The sequence below is a fragment of the Coffea eugenioides genome, chromosome 9 (genome assembly GCF_003713205.1).
Source record: "Coffea eugenioides isolate CCC68of chromosome 9, Ceug_1.0, whole genome shotgun sequence".
NCBI classification, from domain to species: Eukaryota; Viridiplantae; Streptophyta; class Magnoliopsida; order Gentianales; family Rubiaceae; genus Coffea; species Coffea eugenioides.
Window position 1 is genome coordinate 39,085,211 of NC_040043.1, and position 16,719 is coordinate 39,101,929.

Consider the following 16,719-nt stretch of genomic DNA (forward strand, 5'->3'; position numbering starts at 1 on the left):
ATTCCTTTCATTTTCTTTATTTACTTTTGCTTTTTATTTAAGTTATTCTTTATGGGGTATGTGTACACCTCTTGGCTTGTAATAGATAGGGCTTGGAAAGCACTTGATGAAGACCTATTGAAGACATGTGCCTAGCTAGCAAATGTAATAGGTTCATTAGCTTGATTGCTTGCTTTTGTTGCTATGTGTTAATTTGCTTTATTAGGTTCTTGCATCTAGTCGAGCATGCTAATTGTTATGTGCTATGTGTTTATAGGTGTTTGGCATGTCTAATCGCTTTCCATAGCCATGAATGAATGTGATGGATGAATGTACGTCACCACACTAGTCCAATGCTAGTTGTGGCTCATTATTTCATTAGGAATTCATAGAAAGGGCTAGTCCAACGCTAGACCCAATAGGCCATCCCCTTTTGTTAGTGCATATTTGCGTGTTCACTATATGTCATGCATTTTTCTTAGTTTTATCATTGGCATGCTCCTCGAACCCCTTTTTCCCCTCATTTTTAGGTTTTACATCTCATACTGGTTATAGGGTTCATTTGCTTGAGTGTCCCCTTTCGATAAGGGAAACGAGCGAGTGTGGCTATCCAATAGCCTTAGCACGCTAGTTCCCCCTTCTAATCAAAGGGAAGATTAAAGTCACAAAGTTAGGACTCCCCGTTCCCATCTTGATGCATTCCTATAGGATTCATGCATTTTATTCATTCACTATCACATACACTTACTTCATATTCTATCCTTTTTCTCACTTCACACTACTTTAATTTTGCACGTTTTCACTCAACCACTTACACTTTATATAATATCACTCGCACACATGCACTTTATGTTGTTTTCACATTATCATTCTTTACTCACCTCACCTTGTAAATACATTTGCACACCTCCACTTACATCCTATTATTTTATCACTTCTCTCACTTCACACAAACTCACATTTTCACATGGCATGCACTCCACTCATTTTTACGTCATTTAGGATTATGTGTGACCTCTCCAAAGGATCATTATTGGGCTTCACAATTAATGTGATTGGCACCACTCAACCTTTGAAGAGAAATTTCCCCATGTCCCCCTAGGTCTAGGTTTCTGCATTCATATAGTCATATCCAACACGCGATACATACTTGGGTAGAAAAATTAGGAAAGGTGGGGCTAAATCACGCAACTAGCCTTGGCTAGGTCGAAGGGGTGCCTTGGATTTTTATCCTTGCCTTCCCCTTCGTCAAATGTGACTCCCGAACCTTTTTCGTTGGTTTACGTGGACTAGGAGTCATTCAAAAGGGGTTTCTTTCTATCTTTCCTTTAGAAAATTTCTTTTTGGGTGACTTGGTACACCCTAACTCTATACCAAGTGGCGACTCCATTTTTCATTAAAAACCCCCTTTTGAACTTTGTTTGGCCAAATCGTCGCATTCTCAAGTCCCATGGCCTTTTACTTTTCATTTACACACGTTCACATTCCACTACACACTTTCACCACAACATCATCAAAAAGTGGGGCGCGACACATACTTTATCCCACATAAAAGAAATTAAACAATAACCTTTTTGTCAAGGGCAAAATTAGGGTTTAAACCCAACTTAAAACTTCTAATAAATCATAACACTAGAGGTTTTACTCATTTAGGGTTTCTAACCTTCTTAAACTTATTTAACCTATATTCAATGGATCAAATCCTATACTTACCCACACTAAAACACACACTAGCATAACTAACTTTAACCACCACTCGAACTTATGATTAATACAAAAACTAGGGTTTCAATCCTAACCCCAACTTAGGGTTTTTACCGCACAAATAATGAATATAACCTAATATCAAACTTAAGAACTGACCGGGGTCTCACAACCTCCCCCACTTAGAATAATTTCGTCCTCGAAATTAACCGGAGTCCATTTAGGTTCAAAAGTCTATAAATCCAAACATAACGTTGTGCTTAGTATTCAAACTAGAAACAAAATAAAGAATACAAAGCAAATGCAAAAGAAAGAATAAGTGCAAAAGATTATACTCAAATATATACATTTATTTACAAAGCACACCAAAAGATATACAAGTTATCCGACATCCGGTCGATACAAAACCCTTTAAATACATGAGCATTCGGGCTCCAAAAATCTAGTTAGCCAGCATAATAACCAAAGAACCAGCTATACTGGTTAGAACAAAAACATGTCAGATGGCCAAAAGAGAATCCAAACAACGGCCCTACGCGCCTCCCCTAGGGCCCCAATCCCCAACGGAACCTAGAGTATCTACCTCGCCTATCAACTCTGGGCCGGTAGCTCGTGGTGGTGCCTCCGCGGCCATATCTAGTAGGACCTCGCAGTCCAACGTAATACTCCGGGCCCTCTCCCTAAGCTGCCTCCTCATAGCTAAGAGGTGCTGGTGTGTGTCTCGGAGACTCCGCTCCAAGTCCCTAATGCGCAACGCCTGCCCGTGGCCAACCTCTCTATCCTCCTCTAGCTGTCTAGTCAAACGATCGCAAGCCTTCCCCAAGCTGCGTCGCTCGTCGTCCACTGCCAGGACGACCTCGTCAAGGTAGCCATACGTATAGCAACACTGACAGGGTCGGTGTAGACACCAAATTTTTTATTTTTTTAACTTTTTAACTTTATTGGTTTAATTCATTTAATTTTTGCTTTATTGGTTATTTTTATTTTATTATTATTTTGTCTTATACTAAATTTCAAAAAAAAAAAAGGGGGAAAAATGAAAAATACAAAATAATGTGTGAAATTAGTGGAAGTTGGCATGCTAGACAAATGGAGGACATGCACTAGGACAAGTGTCCTTTTTATATTTCGACAACACATCACTTAGGTGGGGGGAGATGGTGACACTTGTAGGATTGAGGCAATGAAAACAAAAAAAATACTTGGCGGCTAGGTTTTGGGGGAAGGAAGCGACGAAAAGGCTAAGCAAAAAAGAACAGAGAGCAAAAGGAAATTGAGGGAGGCTATAGATAGAAAAAAGAAAGTGGGCAACGGAAGAAAACAGAGAAAATAGGAGCGGCAGACAAGAAAATGAAGGAAAAACTATCGGTCAAGAGGGAAAAATCGAGGCTGAGAGCAACGGGAGAGAATCTGGAAAGGAACGGGCTGGGATTTTCGAGCAAAAGAAAACCGAGAGAAGGCGAAAACAGAAAAGAAAGCTACTAGGTTGAGAAGAGAGGAGCAAGCTTTGTCTGGAGGCTGAGAACAGAGCAAAAGAAAAATGGCAGAAAAGAAAAGGAAGGGGGGCTAAGGGAAAAAGGAAAATCCAAGAACGGATAGAAAAAAACACGCAGAGGGTTTTGGGCTGAGACAAAAAGGAAAAGCAGTGAGACCGCCGCCGGATGAGCCACTCTCATTTCGTCCAAGACGTGGTTCTCCCCCCTGATGGTCAGTACGCTTTCTCCGGCTCCTGGGATGGCAAGCTCTGCCTCTGGAGCCTTCAATCTAGCAACACCACCACCTTCATCATCAGTCCACCGGAACCATGCCGACAGCCGCCAATCACCCTAACCCAAACCCTTCGATGCTCAAGTCAACAACGCCGCCACCAACTCTGCCCTCTGGACCGAACGACCTGAAGAAGCCGAAGCCGTTTCTTCATTTTATGGTCTGCCTCCCCTAGAATTGCAGCTGCTGCGGCAGCGGAAGAGAGACATGCACAGCCCATCAGGAAACCGCCACCATCCCACTAGAATCCACCATTGCCGTCGTTCAACGCAAGAGCACTGTAAGTCCCTTTCTTTAAAAATTTCAGTTCTGATCAAGCTCACGAAGCAGTCTGTCGGGCCTTTATTTACTACAATTTTCCTATTAATTGTTCATACTTTTGGATCATATATGCTTTTCTGTGTCAATTGGGCTGAATTCCTTGCTTTTTCTGATGATTTTGGGGCCGGTTGTAATACAAATTGGGCAAAGATTTGTTGAACTTTTTAATGCCCCCAATCTGTTTGACGAAATGCTTGAGTTGAAAGTCCTTATCGAAAGATGATTTGTTTTACATTTTTCCGAGTGAAGAAACCAGATAAGTAGCTACCTCGTCTGTTTGCATTTGAGAAATCTGGTAGGTTTGTGTTCTGAGAGCTTGTTCTTTTGTCAAAATTGGGGTAACTCCGTTGATATTCTTAAGACTAGAAGGTTGCATTTTGGATTCGTCAAGGGGGCATGCATGTTGTCATTGTTTTTTTTTCTTTCTTTCATTACCGTGCTTCGTTATTGTGCAAACCTTCAAATTGCCAAGAGTTGTTATAACCATATTAACATGGCCCTGTGCAAAGTTTGCTGTTGAGACAAGGTCGATACAAGCTCCTTCATTATGTCTCTTTGCTACATCTTCTTTGTTTTTAAATCTGTCGGGATGTATTTTGAGGTAATGAAATCTGGTTTGGTTAATGGGTTGAAGTTGTTTCTTTTGATTCCCTTTGTGCGTAATCTGGGTTGCTAAAATCATTGGGAATGCAGAGTATAGTATTGGGTCTTAATGATAGAATGCATAGATGATTGTTTTGAGTGAAAGAATGCTGTTTGTTTGGCCTTCATTGCTTACGTTTGGCATGCCACTAGAAGAATGAAGTTGTAGAATAAATGAAGAAGAAAGCAGGCTTTTCGGGAATGGGTCATTGATTTGTTTTGATTGAATTCTGACTTGGGCTTAGGAGATAAAAGCCCACTCTTTTGATTGGGCTGGTTTGTTTGGTGAAAATTGGGCTAAATCGTCTGTTTTGCTTGGATTTTTGGCCCAAGAAATGAATAAAATGGCCCAATGGCCTGGCCTGCCAGGAATCTGGTAACCAAATTTGCAAATCAGCCCTTGAGCTTTTCTTTAGTTCCACTATGGCCCTACTAACTTTCAATGCTTTCAATTGGGTCCCTAATTTAATTGCAAATGGGTCCCTGAATTTTATTTTTCTTTAATTTTGACCCCAAAGTTTTTGTTAATTTTTGCAATCAAGTCCTTTCTTCTTTTGACTTTCTAAATGTAGGTTGTTCACATGAATTAATTGATTCAATTACATGTTTGTTTTCAATTCCATGATTATTTGTCCAAATAAATTGGTACATTGACCATTTCTTTTATTTTGGAGGATAAATAAGTGATTTCACTCCATTTTAGGGCTCCAATTCAAAGGGAGGTATGACTTCTTTTATCTTTTTTGTCTCTCCCCTATGTGATCCAACGTGCTAAGTGAGAATTGCATGTCTACTTTGCTTGCCTTGCTTTTCCTTAATTCATTTAATTTATTTCATTTACTTTTGCTTTTATTAAGTCATTCTTTTATTTATTTATGGGGTATGTGTACACCTCTTGGCTTGTAATAGATAGGGCTTGAGTTCATTTTTATTCCCTTTCCCTCTTCCCCATTTGTTTTAGTTAGCAAATGTAATAGGTTCATTAGCTTGATTGCTTGCTTTCGTTGCTACGTGTTAATTTGCTTTATTAGGCTCTTGCATTTAGTCGAGCATGCTAAGTGTTATGTGCTACGTGTTTATAGGTGATTGGCATGTCTACTTGCTTTCTATAGTCATAGATGAATGTGATGGATGAATGCACGTCACCACACTAGTCCAACGCTAGTTGTGGCTCATTGTCCCGTTCTCCACTAGTCCAACGCTAGTAGGAATTCATAGATATGGCTAGTCCAATGCTAGACCCTTAGGGATTTCCCTCGCTAGTTCATACTTGCATGTTTCACTACATTTCATGCATTTTTCTTAGTTTTCTAGCATTTGGCATGCTCCTCCAATCCTTTCCCCTTCATTTTAGGCTTTTGCATCTCCATGCTAGTTATAGGGTACATTTGCCTGAGAGTCCCCTTTCGATAAGGGAAACGAGCGAGTGTGGCTACAAAATAGCCTTAGCACGCTAGTTCTTCCTTCTAATCAAAGGAAAAATTAAAGTCATGAAATTAGGAGTCATTCCCGTACCCGACTTGATGCATTCCTATAGGTTCATACACTTTCATTCTCATCATGTCACTCCCTCACCCTCTTATCCACATTTTCTCACTACTTATATCCTTCTCAATACAAATGCCATGTTCACATATTTTTCTTCTTGTCACTTGTTTTTCTACCTCACAAATTGCACCCAATTGCACTTATATGTATCTACTATCATATTTTTATCCATTTGCACACAAACACCTTTATTTTCCCAATTTGCACACATGCACTTGTCTTACATTCGCACACATGCACGTTTTCTTACATTTTCACACTTGCACTCATATTTGAGTCTTCATTTGCATCATTCGCGACCTCTATGAGGACTTTCCTTATTGGCCACCACAACTCATGTGGTTGGGACCAAAAAGCCTCGTAAGAGACATTTTAGATTTAGGATTGCATTTCTTTTTCATCCATTTGTCATATCCAACATGCAACGCATATTTTGGGTAGAAGAATTAGGAAACGAAGGGCTAATCGCGCAACTAGCTTTGGCTAGGGTAAGGGAGTGCCTTAGGCTTTGCCTTTGCCTTCTCCCTTATCAAATGTGACCCCCGATCCCTTTCTTTGGTTACGTAGACCTAAAAGTTCTTAAAAAAGGGTTTGTTTACTTTGCTTTTTCAAAAAATTCATTTTTGGGTGACTTGGTACACCCTAACTCTATACCAAGTGGCGACTCCATCTTCCATGCAAAAAATCCTTTTTGAACTCTGTTTGGCCAAATCGTCGCATTTTCAAGTCCCACGGCCTTTTATTTTCATTTTTACACACATTCACATACATATTCCACACACTACTTTCACACCTTCAAAAAGTGGGGCGCGACAGTCGGCGCAACACCTGACCAAAGGCGAACCAGATGTGTAGGGCTCCCTGTGACAGCCCCACCTCCCCCTAAGGCGAACCAGAGGGTTCGACGGGCCGCCTGCCCAACTCTCGCCTGGACTCAGTCGTTCACTACAATCCTCAAATGAATTACAAGATAAAACTCAAATATTACATCAAATTCTCCAATAATTACATGTCAAAAGCGAAGCGAAAATAATTCTCAACTATACATAAAATGATTTCCAAATCCAAATTGTACAAGATATAGGCCATCCAGTCACGTGCACAAGTACAACAAGACCTTCCTTCGCCTTGAGCCCTGTGGAGGGGAATAAAATATTTTTGGGGTGAGCTAGAAGCTCAGCGAGTAACCAGTAAAATCATTAAACAAATATATTGCACAATGTTGCATTTCGATCATTTCGATGATGTCATGAATCAGAGATCAAATGTTCGTTTAGTGCTCTCGTGAGCCAGGGAAATCATAGCACTTGAACACCCAACGCTCAAATAGATCATTTAACATTAACATTAACATTAAGAGGGAGCCCCTTCTTGAGCTCCAGATAAACATGAACATGAACCATAAACAGAGTGGAGACGTTGGTGTCCAGCACAAACTTTCCAGAACTCATTGAAGCCAAATCATGTCATGAACTCACATGCAAGCACGCATGATATGCAATCGAGTACATAATGCAAGAAACATTTCACAAGTACTTTGGAAATAGTTTAGGGTCACTCACCTCCACGGCTCAGAAACCATCCATCATGTATCATTGCCTTGCTCAAATCCAAGTCTTAGATCACAAACTCAATGCAAACAACTCCTTTCAAAATTCGGACAGCACTTCCTCTTATCTTTCTTTACTTTTCCAGCCATCAAGGCTTCATTATTTCCTCATTCCAACCTGTGACGCCCCGAAAAAAAATGAGTTTGAGAACCCGGAAATTTTCTAATTTTCTAGGGTTTATTTTTTTAAACGCCCGCTTTTTCTACATTTTCTTTATTAGAAAAATTCCCCAGAGAAAGTTTATGAGCAAATATAGTTTTCAAATGATTTTTCTAGTATCGGTTAGTTTTTGAGAAATTAAAAGCGTATTTTGGACGTGGGACCCGCAAGTGCGGTAAATGCATTATATTTTTGACAACTTGTTGGATTTTGTATTAAGTGATATTATTTTACAATGTGTTAAGATATTTGTGTAAGAGAGACAAAAAGTTAGGCAAGCAATTAATGAGAGGGACATGTGTCACCATATGATTAAATCTTGTTTTGACTTACTATTCAACCTTTTACCAATTACTAAATAAAACAAAAAAATTGATCAAATATCTTCCATTTTTCCTTCAAGCTTGGCCGAACCTCCTCTTACAAGAAAAGAAAGAAAAGCTTCCAAGTTTCTTGCTCCAATCATGTCCAATCTCACAAACTAACCATTTAATCTTGAATTCCTTCCATAAAACCTCTTCAAGTAGTGATTGTGAGTTGTTGTGTGAAGTTTTTTTTGGAAAGTTAAGGTGACCAATAGCTATCTCTCTCTTGTTCTTAAGGTAAGTTGTGAGGAACCACCCTCCTCCTTTAATTGATGCTTAAATCATGCTTAGTGGTAGTATAAGATGCAAATTTATGGATTAAATCTTGAGTTTTGGTTGAATTGGTGAAGTTTTATTATTTTTGGGGATTTTTCTGTTTTACTATAAGCATGATTATGTGGCTATGTTTGATGATTGGAAATGATGTTTAAGGACTCTATGAGGTGGGAAAAGTGATTAATTGCAACCAATTTCTGTTTTGGACCAAAAATTGAAAAGTGAGGGTTTTGTGATGAACATTCTGTCCGAATTTTTAGGTCCTAGATAGAGGCCGAATTGGCCTTATCTCAAAACATGAAAGGTGTATATAATGACATTTTAGAGGTGCCTGCAAAATTTCAGGGCATTTGGAGTAGTGTAGAGTGAGTTATGTCGTTTTTACTGTTGCTGTTCTGGGTGATCAATATGTGCGAACTGCACTTGTAATTGGCCATTTTGACTGGAATTGGTTTGGATTTTGTTGTTGGTGTCTTCTGATGAAATGTAGCTTGATGCCTTAGCTATCATATGCCTTTGGAATCAATGCATTTGGACCTGTGTAGACTGAGTTGGACGAATTACAGCATTGTGTGATTTGGGAACCTGCAATTACGATTCTGGTTTGGTATTCTGCATTTTTGACCTAGTTGTGCTAGGATTTGGACTGAGTGACCTTCTACATTGTTGTAGCCCTGGTTCTTAGCTTCGAAACGGTGGGTCTTGGACCTCCATCCGATACTCGTAATACCTTTGGTGCCATTACCGCAAAAGGACGTCAAAACTGTTTTCTGGTTTTGAGCAATTGTGGTTAATTGCTATGTGATTGGGTTTGATTGTAGGTTGGAAAATAAAGGAATTAAGGGGAAATGCTGTCCGATTTTTAATAGCGTTGGTTACCTTAAGTTTCAAGTGAAAGGCTTGGACTTGAATGATGGAATTGGCTATATTGAACAAGGATTATGAGCCGTGGAGGTGAGTGACCTTAAACTACTTGCAACGTTACTTTAAAATGTTTCTTGCATCGTTTCTTTGATTGCATATCCTGTGTGCCGGCATATAAGTTCTTGACATGTTTTGGCTCAAATGAGTACTTGGAATTCGTGTGCTAGACTCCGACGTCTCCTCCACCGTTTAATGTTCCTGTAGAGCACCAATGGGCTCAATGTTCAATGTTCAATGTTAATGTTCAATGTTAATGTTCAATGTTAAATGATTGTTTGGAGCGTTGGACGTCTAAGTACCATGATTTCACTGGCTCATGAGAGAAGTGAAAGTGCATTGATTGTTGAAGCATGACATTATTGAAATGAACGATTGTGAAACTGATTTGATAACTGAATTTCTTGGTTACTCGCTGAGCTTCTAGCTCACCCCAAAATGTTTTATTCCCCTCCACAGGGCTCAAGGCGAAGGAAGGGCTTGTAGTGTTTATCATGGATTATCTCATGTATGGATTGATGGATTGAACTTGGATTTACTTTTGTGTAATCGTTCATATTGGGATTGTATTGAACGTTTAGAATTGATTGGATGTGTAATAGTCTAGCTTTGGACTTCCTCCTGTATAATAATTGTGATCAAGGATCAGAGTGGCGCAGTGGAAGCGTGGACGCTTCGCTGTTGATATGTAAAGTTTGGGAACCTTTGATGTATATTTGATATATATATCTTGAAATTCAATTGAGGATTGTAGTGAACGACTGAGTCCCGGCGAGAGCTGGGCAGGCGGCCCGCCGAACCCTCTGGTTCGCCTTAGGGGGAGGTGGGGCCGTGACACTCCATATCTTATATGGTATATTTTGAACAAACATGGAATCAGTTTTAGTGTATAAGAGACAATTTATTTAGGATAAACCCCAAAACTATTTTGATAGACTTGCACCATGCATTTTATCTCATAACATATATTTCTTTATCTGGATTACTCAATAATAATCAAGATATCTAGAAAGAATTATTTTTACTTGTGCATCTCATTCTCCATTAGATAATTTTCAAACCCTTTGAACCGAATATACTTCACCTTGATCAAATCAGGTGTTCCAATACTTCCACCAATTTATTTCTCTATTTTATTCTTAAACATTTTAACTTCTCAAAACTTTGGATTTGTACTTCAAAATATACATGTATCCAATTCGAGTAGTTATTAGTAAAAGTAGTAACGTCTGGGAAATTATTATCTCCAACACGAATTGTTAATATCTCACATTACATCATAATGTATGAATTATAATAATTCTTTAAACCTTTATTTAAAAGGCCAACTCAGTCTTTTATTAGTGAATAAGATCCACATGTCTCAAATGATTCATAATCAGTTAATTCAAATCATCATGTGATTTGAATATATGTTTCTTATTCAGACGACTAAATTCATATTTGCCAAAGATAAGATGGTTTCAAATCATCTAACATTATATTGAGAAATGGACTTTTAGAAATTAATAACATTTATTAAGTTCTAAAATGAGTCCACTAGATTAAGAAAAATAATTTGTCATTACATTTAAATAAAGTAACTTTTACTTCACAAAAGTAAATACGTATCATCCTTCTCTTCAGTTTACTTCTTTTAAATCCTTCTATATCGAATATTCGGTATCTCATACCGAAGGAACTTAACTTAGAAGTAAATGTACTATTTAATCTCAATTATAAACTTAAAATAAAACTTTGACAAAGTTACATTTCATTCCAATTAAGACCATGCAATGAATGTTTGTACCATGAGCCTTATTCTTTAAAACCTTTTAACTTATCAACTCTTGATAATTGATTCACTTTATCAATTCTTGATAAGTAAAATCTTTTTAGTCAATACTTAATGACAAAACTTGAGTGAACTAATTTTTTAATATAATCAACCATTCTCTAATAAATCAATATTTATTATCCATCATTCAACTCTTCAGATGTCTAATCATGGTGAAAGAAAATGAATCCTTTGTAACATAGGAGACTTAGGAAGCAGCTATAGTACACTATCATCAACTCATTTTTACTTACTACAAGTATTTACTATTAATTCCATTCTATCTTCCATGATTGAAAATATAAAGGTTTTAAAAGATATAGCCAAATTTATTAGAGAACTTTGCTCAATTTCTTTGCCAATTCAAGAAATTGGAAATATTATATATATATATATAGAATAATACGCAATTACTCATAATTTTTACTATAAGTAGTATAGATAAAAGAGAATTGCTATTTATGTAAAAACAAAATCAAGTAAAAATGACATAAAAGTAAGTTTGGTTTTGCTCCCACTATTTTATTCAAATGTATAACCCTTTAGTACAGATTCGAGAATTTCAATAATTCTTAGTAGGTTAGAATCCCATTTAGTTATTTGATCTTAAGTGTGCTCAACAAACCAAAATAATTTCAACAGGTGGGTACTTATTACCAATTACAACTCTTGTAACTTCTAGATAGTTATATTATCAATTCTTGATAAATCACATCATATGTGTTACGCAACCTTTGCTTCTAAAACTTTGTGACCTTGAGTGTACTCAACAAGTAATAAGTTTTGGTTAAATCCCAATTAGTACTCATGTAACTTCTAGATAGTTAAAACTCCTTTTGGTAGAGCAACCTTGAATGTACTCAACAGGTTAACTCAAACATGATTTCATTTTAGTTATAATAATGGAAGGCAACTTAAGTTTGACTTAATATTTAAGTAGAGGGATTTTACGTATAATATATCCAAGTTGGTCTCATCAAGTATGTAGCATGCATATCCATTCATCAACATAAATAAATAAACATACTACAATTATATATAGATGATTATGGACTTTATTCCTAAAATATAGTTTCCATGAGGCAAAAGAAAACTAGATGGTCAAACTAAGGAACAAATGACATCTCCATGCCTTGTATGCCTTTTAATGTCCGCCACAGTGGAATTGGTGCCATCTCCATCTTCTTTATACATTACAAATGTAAATCTAATCTAAACATTTTAGATCCTCACCTTCTCCCTGTCCCTAATATAGTATATTATACAATATTGAGAGAAACCTTGAATTACATTCAAGGGGAGTGAGATGAGAAGAACATTTATATTGAGAAGATTAAATGAAGGGAGGACACGCAAACTCTAGTGCAACGGGCTGGGCACGGGTCCACTTGCCTACGGCAAACCAACTACTCCTCTACCCACCATCACAATTGCGGAGCTGCTAACGGAGGGGGTGTGGGTTCTGGATCGGGTTGGGGAGTCCCTCACCAGGGAGGAAAGGCACAGCATCCTAGCTTTCCCGATTCTCCCCTTGCAAGGTAAGGACTGTGTGGTTTGGCAACCCTCTGTAACTGGTGCTTTTAAGGTTTCGTCAGCGATGGAGAGGCTTCGGCCCCCCTCCAACCCTTTAATCTCCCGCAAGCTCATCTGGGATCAATGCACACCGCTCAAGATCTCCATTTTCATGTGGCGCTTGCTTAATCACCTGCTGCCGTTCTCTAATATCCTGTGGCAATTTGGCCTCCAACTGCCTTCCAAATGCCCCTTTTGCCCCCACGAGGACTCTCTGGCTCACTGCTTCACCGACCACCCAGCGGCGGTCCAGGTCTGGGGCTGGTTTGAGCGAGGCCTCAATCTACATGTACGCATCTCAGACTCGCTGTTACTTAAGCTGCAGGTTTGGTGGATGCACTCCTTCGGGAAGATGCTTTTGGCCACCATCACCCATCTATTACCGGTGCTCATCTGCTGGGAGCTGTGGAAGGCGCGGAACAAGGCAGTTTTTGAGAACATTGTGACTTCGCCAACGCAGGTCCGCCGTCAGGATATGGCATTACTGAATAGTATAGGTGAAGCGCACCCCTTACCTTACTCTCCCCCTCAGGATTCCACCTTGCGACACTTGGGTTTGAAAACGACAGTAGCACATCAGCGGGGCAAGACATGCGTTCCACTCTCATGGTCTTTGCTGCCTTACCCTTACGCAAAACTGAATATAGACGGCTCCTCCCTTAGTAGCCCGGGTTACTCAGGGGGAGGGGGGATTATACGTGATCATACTGGTCGTGCCCTACAGGCTTTCTCTACTTTCTATGGCCCACGTACCAACATGGAATCGGAAGCCATGGCTCTTTTGGTGGGACTTAGGTTGTGCATCTCTCTGTGTGACGCCCCCACTTCTCCCAAAGGCGAACCAATGGGTATCCGCGGGATGCCTGCCCAACTCTCGCCAGGACTCAAGACAATTCCCGTTCAACCTTAATGAAATACCAGCCATCACGATGATATAAGTAAGAAAGGGAGGTCACTCCCATAAATAACATTCAAACATACATCACGAGTTCCAAAATACGTCAAGTATCCAATCCTTACATCAAGTTCTCAAAGGTTACATCAAATCTCAAAATATACAATAATCAAGAGTCTAACCCAGTACATTGAAAAACCCTAATACAAAAGTACATTCAAAAGGGGTGTCTCCGAGATTCACTCCAGATCCTTCCATGTTAAGGAAAACAAATCTACAGGATGAGCAAAACGCTCGTGAGGCCAAGAACACACATGCAGACACGATATTCAAGTAACAATCCCAATTTAACAAGTAGAGCAATAATATTGTAATAAATAACAATTCGAGTGAGAAAAGTAAACAGAAACAATTCAAGGATATAGGATCTCTCAGGAGCTATTTTTCACTTGCACGATCACGAACCTCCACGAGTTGACACTCCGTCAATCGGGTAGGTTTAGTCCGTAGAACTTCACTTATCATGTCCCCTTTAACCTTACATACCCCTGTATCGGGCCTGCCTATCTTTTGTTTGAGGCGATACTGCTCGAGTACGCCAAGCAAGACCTCTTCATAGGTCAAGCTTTCATTTCACATGGTTCTCCAAGGAGCCCGACCAAGCCCATGCCGGCTCGAGTCCTGTGACAGCCCCACCTCACCCTAAGACAAACCAAAGGGTTCGGCGGACCGCTTGCCCAGCTCTCGCCAGGACTACGGAGTCGATTCACACAAACCCAATATAGTACGCGTGATAGGACCCAAAGAAAATGAACAATCGGAAACTACTAAGGTGAGAACATGCCTACCAAACCATAAAATCATAGTCTCAACGGAATACATTTAATAGACAAGGTTAAATAGACAACGGAATCATCTTATTTCTCCCTCTTTTGGCCGAGCTTCTTGGAGGAAAAAGAAGAGAAAACTTCCAACTTTTTCTTCAATTTCTTGCCTAGATCTCACAAACCAACCGTTAAAACTTTGATTTGCTCCATAAAAACCTTTCTCTTGGTCGGATTAAGGTGAGTGGTGAAGTGATTTGAGAAGCAAAGGTGCTAAGTTGCTTCTTTCTTGAGTTTACAAGGTAAGTGGTTAAGGAATCTTTCCTTTGATCTTGATAATGTTCAATTAGTGATTGGTAGTAGTTGAATATGTGATTTTATGGATAATTTCATGACTTTTGGTTGAGATTGGTGAATTTTTATTTTATTCATGATTTTTTTGTTTTCATATGTTTAGTGTTAGTTAGTTATGGATTGATGGCTAGTTATTGTGTAAAATGGAGTTGATATATGTGGGATATGATTGATTGTGCGAAATTTCCAGGTTAGGGTTCGCCTACCCCTGCTCTGCCCGGTTTTTTTTAGCCAATATCAAGGCCGATTCAGCCTTAGGTTAAAACATGAAAGTTGTAGAAAATGATTTTTTATATTTTCCTGTAAAATTTCAGATCAATCCGAGATCTGTAGATTGTGAAAAAACAGAAATACCCGGACTGCCGTAGGTAGAGGTCGGTGAACAGGGTTGACATTTCACCCAATCTGACCGTGTCTGTTTAGTTTGATGCGTACTGATTCAACCTTTGGTCAAAACACAGAAGTTTTAGTTCTATGTCTTAGCTTTCCAACGTCCTAGGAAACGCCTCAATCGGATTTCGGTAGCCTGAGTTATTGCCATTTAACCATAGTGCGGTTAGCTAACCTGTGGGTGAGATTCTGGTTTTGTACATTGAAATTTTGACCTAGTTACACTACAAACTGGACTGAGTGGCCTTCTTTAAAATTGTAGCCCTTTATCTTAGCTTCGAAACGGTATAAATTACACACCAATCCGACAAGCGTAGCTTCGGTTGTGTCCGATACGCTAAACGACGTCAAATCTGTTTTTGGGTTTTAGGGCTTAACTGTCATTTCCGGACTTTTCCTAGCTTAATTTTGTACTTATACGTTCTAATGGGGCCTTATTTTTGGTAGTGTGTGGATTTGGTTTATGACTCGTAATCGAGTCTTATTGTGTTTTATTGAATGTTTTAGGGCGTGCTGGTGACGCAAGGCACTCGTCGGACAGAAATTTGTGATAACTCTCTTTGCTTGGGTGGTGTGTGTACTACTCACATGATTGATACTTCTTGGCTTTGTTATACTTGAGATGTATGAGTGGAATGTTTGTGTTTAATGATGATACTGATTGAGACGAGGGTGTACTTTACCACTCTCGTACTCTATGGCTTAATTGATTGTTTACTGTATCACTTGAATTGTCTTGATTATACTTGAATTGGTGTCGTTTGGACGTGTATCCAACGACTTATACTGTTGATTCTGAGCTCAACCCCATTGGTGGTCAATTGAATCGAGCCAGCAAGGGCTTGGTCGAGGAAATTGATAAGCCATGGGGAACTGTTTCTAAGGAATCGATGGGTACGAGACTCTTGATTCCGGTATACTCGAGTATTACCATTACTGAACTGGTTGGAGTTTGGGCCCGGTAGGGGTATGTGAGGTGGAAGGAATCGGAGAAAGTGGAGTCTATGATATTGGTTACTCCTTAAACATTGACGGAGGGTCAACGGGGCGAGATCAAGTACGGCAAGTGAGGAAAAGGGCTCTTGAGAGCCGACCGTATCCTTTAGAAATCTTTATTGAAACGTGGTGCCAGTTGATTCATTTATTGAACGTACTTGGATTGAGCAACTTTGTGCTTATGTGAATTTTTTGTTTACTTGCGTGATGATACCTCATTGGGCGAAAGCTCACTCCATTAAATTTTGTTTTCCTTACAGGGAACCACTTTTGGGGACTATGATGTTCTGAAGCACGAGTTGAGCTAGTTTTAATATATTTTTGTGAAACTCCTCGATAGTTGGAAAAATCCTAAATGTATTTTGATTTAATTATCTTCCTTTTGTGTTGAAAATGACAAACCTATGGGTATAATACTGTTTAACTCTGTTCATATATCCTATTTGGTTAGGAAATGTTTTCCCGAGTTATATGACATGGCACCCACTATGCATTGGCTGTTTTGATTTTCGTTTTGCTATTTTGCAATTTTGAATAGATTGAGCATGCTATTACCTTCCGGAACGTTTTAGATCGTATT